Source organism: Ixodes scapularis, unplaced genomic scaffold (genome assembly GCF_016920785.2).
Source record: "Ixodes scapularis isolate PalLabHiFi unplaced genomic scaffold, ASM1692078v2 PGA_scaffold7__128_contigs__length_106722199, whole genome shotgun sequence".
Classification (NCBI taxonomy): domain Eukaryota; kingdom Metazoa; phylum Arthropoda; class Arachnida; order Ixodida; family Ixodidae; genus Ixodes; species Ixodes scapularis.
The window spans coordinates 335,105-339,482 of record NW_024609882.1 but is presented as its reverse complement, the minus strand read 5'-3'; the positions used below and the strand labels follow the sequence as shown (position 1 = coordinate 339,482).

The window sequence follows — 4,378 nt, the reverse complement described above, 5'->3', positions numbered from 1 at the left end:
GTCTCCTGTAACACCAGTTCAGGCAGATGGTGTCCAACTCTTGTTGTGTGGGTCTTTAGTCCTCTTCTGGTGCCAAAACTCCGACCACAGGAACAGGCTGTTTCCTTTAGGAGGACCTTGGGTGTCCACAGCACCACCAATACGCGCATCAGGGCCACCAGTGCGCGCGTCTGTACTTGGAGAGACAATCTCTTGACTGCCCCGTTCATCTTCATTCTTTTTGCTTTTCACGCCAAGTAATTACAGGGAAGGAGGCCGGCAACCCCAACCCCAATGATAGCCAGAGCTCCGTTAGCAGACACAGGAATAACAAGACCTGTGCCCCCAGGACACACGACGGGGACGTGGAGTTGGCACTCGTCAGTGGGGTACAACCCGACCGACCTTCTGTCCCGAAAAGCTATGACAAGAGAGTCATAGTTACTCCTGCCGTTTACCCGCGCTTTGATGAATCTCTTCACGTTGACATTCAGAGCACCGGGCAGAAATCACATTGCGTCAACACCGACCAGTGTCCATCACAATGCTTTGTTTTAATTAGACATTCGGATGTCTCCGGTCCGTGCCAGTTCTGAGTGGACTGTTTTTGCCGGCCGAAGCATAGCACTTGGGGCACGAAGCCCTCAGACGCCGCGCAGCTGCAGCTTTCCACAGGAAGGTTCCGACGGTGGTCCGGGCTTGTCCGCGCCGTGTGAACGGCGAGCCCTGCCCAGTCCTGGTGCAGTGCCATTCCTGCTTCAGGTCCCCAGCCCGACCCGCTCAGTCCTCAGAGCCAATCCTCATCCCAAGGTTATGGGATAAGCCTCTAGTAGCGGCCAGTATTCATCGGCAACGCGAAGGTCTTAGACTGACGGAAGGCTAGGACGCAAAAACTTTCCTTCCAGAAACGTTTTTCTCATTTTTTCTCGAGCAAGAAAGGTACAAATCAACGCCACAAGATTTATTGCGGACACCGCGTTTCAACGCACCAACGAACTCTGTCCAAAAGTTTTTTCGAACGACATCCATGCCAAAAGAAAACGGAATCATTCGAAAAGAAACCGTTTCAATCTCCGTTTCCAACGCACCGACGTCGCAGCGCAATTCAACGTGCGAAAGATTTTTTTCCGGGATTTTTCACGAACGGTCTTCATTGAGTTTCTTTTTATGCAGTGTTCGATAAAACCGGTAGGAGGAGGACTGGTCAGCACATGCGTGCATCGCACCACTCGTGCATTTGCTACCACTGTACTTTCCTCTGAAAATCAAGAAAATGCAACACAAGAAAGCATAAAACTGTGTTCTGCCCACGACCCGACACAGTCAAAATGAAGTAGAAAAGGAATTCTCTCTTGATATATGATCCGACCCTCACACATACGAAGCCACGGAAAGTCTCGAGCCCGCAATGTGCATTAAAAAAGTAAGTGATCAGTGTGTCCTGCAATTCACACCAAGTCCCGCACCTGGCTGCGTTCTTCATCGATCCGAAAACCGAGTGATGAACTGCTTAGAGTCGTGTTATGTTTTGGTTTTTCAATCAGTACGACAAAACCCAATTTTTGTTTCTTTTTTTGGCACATCCCATGCCATCTCGAAAACGCAAAAAAGCCTCCTCTCAAACGCCTCTTTATTTATCAAAACAAAGGGCGATCCTCGAGAAGAGAAGGGGCGATGCGCCTTTTGTAACCCGCGGATTGTCCCGGTGCACTTGAATCTCCTCTAAATCGAGGCAGCAGAGGGCTCCCGCTGGGCGCATCATTGAAATGAGCGGAGGCCACCCAAAGAAAAAGGCACATCCGAACCACAGTTTTTTTGTTCCGTCCCGACGGCATCCAAGCTTGGTCAGGTCGGCGCCAAATAATTTGTACATCGAGTCCATCCCCGTATAAGAGGAAGACAAACGACACAAAAAATCCGGTAATGATCCTTCCCAGGTTCACCTACAGAAACCTTGTTACGGCTTTTACTTCCTCTAAATGATCAAGTTTGGTCATCTTTCCAACACACCGGCGCAACCGAAAAGACGCTCCAGGTATCGGTCTGAAGACCTCACTAAATCATTCAATTGGTAGTAGCGATGGGCAGTGTGTACAAAGGACAGGAACGTAATCAACGCGAGCTTATGACTCGCGCTTACTGGAAAGTTCTCGTTCAAGGGAAACAATTGCAAGCCCCTATCCCAATCACGAAGGAGGTTCCACGGGTTGCCCAGTCTTTACAGACAGGGATAAAAACACTCTGCTTCCTTCAGTGTAGTGCACGTACGGCCCCGGACATCTAAGGGCATCACAGACCTGTTATTGCTGTTTCGTGCTGCTAGGAGCTGCTTGTCCCTCTAAGAAGAATGCAAGGTGCAGAGAGCCACGCACCTATTTAATAGGCTTGAGTCTCGTTCGTTATCGGAATTACCCAGACAAATCGCTCCACCAACTAAGAACGGCCATGCACCACCATCCACCGAATCAAGAAAGAGCTCTCAATCTGTTAACCAGTGTCTGGGCCGGGTAAGTTTTCCCGTGTTAAAGGGACAATGAAGGCAATTTCGTACATCTTTTTGGCGATTGAACTGGGTTCCAGGCACGTCTCATATCACGCTGCCCAAATTTCAGCCGAAACCGGCGCTTCTATGCCGCGCAAATCAATTAAACAGTCACGGTAATAATCGTACCGGGATCGACTGGAGCGACGCCCCAAGAGTTGCGGGAGAAGCCAGGAGAAGCGGAGCTCACGTGATCGATTCGGGGCCAAGAAGCGCGACGTCACGTCAGCGATTGGTCGAAACGAGGAACGTGCCCTCGGTCACGTTTTGGTTCGCGATTTTTTAGAAATACTGTTCTAATTTCCGCTTGAATAACGATGAAAAGTATAAATCGGACCGAAAATGATTACTAAACCGTAAATAAAGCAGCATAATTGTTTTTTGCTTTGCTACGCTGGACGCGAAGCGGGCAACGAACAACTATGGGCAAACAAAATAAAATAAAAAGGAACACGGTACTGGAAGTATCCTGCAAAATGGTAGCTGTAGATGGCTGTTTCAACGGTCGACTGAAGACCAGTATTCGTTCGGGCGACGCTACTTTTGTGTTCTTTGACAACGAAAAGAGGACGTCCGCGGAGAAACCGGATCCCGGAACGGCCGGATCGCTGCCGCTTTCCCCTCCGCGTCTCCCCCGCGTCCGTCCTTCGGCATGCGGGCCGCTGGTTGCCGACCGGGCGGTCTCTGTCGGGTGATGGCAGTGGCGGCCACGCACATACTCCCGTTCCGTTGGTGTTCGGTCACTGAACGGAAGCTCGAACTCGCTTGCGAAAGCGGCATTGCCGTCGATGTTAAGGCCCGTTCACACTTGCGACAGTCGCTGGAGCGACCAGCGACTAGCGACTGGTTTTAGGTCGCGGAGCGACCAAAACAGGTCGGTAGCGACCGATTTTAGGCAGTCGCTCCCTGACCGATTTCTCAAGTCGCAAAACCGAGTCGCTGGACGGTGGAGCCAATCAGAGTCTCGTCGTCTCGTCGGAAGTGATGTGTGCGTTTGTTTACATCCGGCACTGCTACCCGCGGGAAATAGCGACGTGCACACGGCGACGGTCACTGGCATGAAGTTCTGCGCTGAAGCTCTTATTAATGCTGTCAATAAGCGGCACCCCAACCACAAGGATCGGGGCAAAAAGCTGCAGGCCTAAAACGAGATCGGCGACATTTTCGGCGTGGCAGGTACGTACAATGTCACGGTTGAGGGAGCGCACATATAGCCGTCGTTTTACGTTCCGAAGCACCATTACGTTTTCTTGTTATTTCCTGCCGGCACCTTTAATCAGAAAAACCTTTCAGCCGGCTCGAAAAGGTGTTGATTAGTTGGCAGCGAGCCTGGCGACTCGTCGGTCACTCAATCAGGTGTGAACACTGGTGGTCGCCAGTCGCTTGTCGCTAGTCGCTTCAACGACTGTCCCATGTCGCAAGTGTGAACGTGCCTTTAGATTCGGCGAAACGACCGCCCCACCGCGCTGCTATAACCCACCGCGGTAACCAAAGTCTCGATCTCCTAAATGCTACCGATACCGACTATTCACACTTGACGTCACTCGCTTCGTCACCTCCGTTTTCGGAGGCCCAGAAACGAGAACGGAGATTGTTCAGTTTCGGTTTCTTTACTTCTTTCGTAGGCAAAAAAATACGCGTCACAAATGTCTACAAAAAATTGGGCAGCACGCTATGTTCCCAAGAAGCATAAAAACACCATTTAAAAGAATTAAATAAAATCGTCTTCATTGTCCCTTTAAGTCAAATTAAGCCACAGGCTCCACTCCTGGTGGTGCCCTTCTGTCAATTCCTTTAAGTTTCAGCTTTGCAACCATACTTTCCCCATAACCCAAATACTTTGGCTTCCCGGAAGCT

The 4,378-nt window shown here is 50.5% G+C and overlaps 1 pseudogene; it reads right to left on the bottom strand.

The window, feature by feature from the left end:
* Window positions 1–1,344: 1,344 nt before the first annotated feature.
* Window positions 1,345–1,497, bottom strand: LOC115310948 (annotated as a pseudogene).
* Between the last annotated feature and the right edge of the window lie 2,881 nt (window positions 1,498–4,378).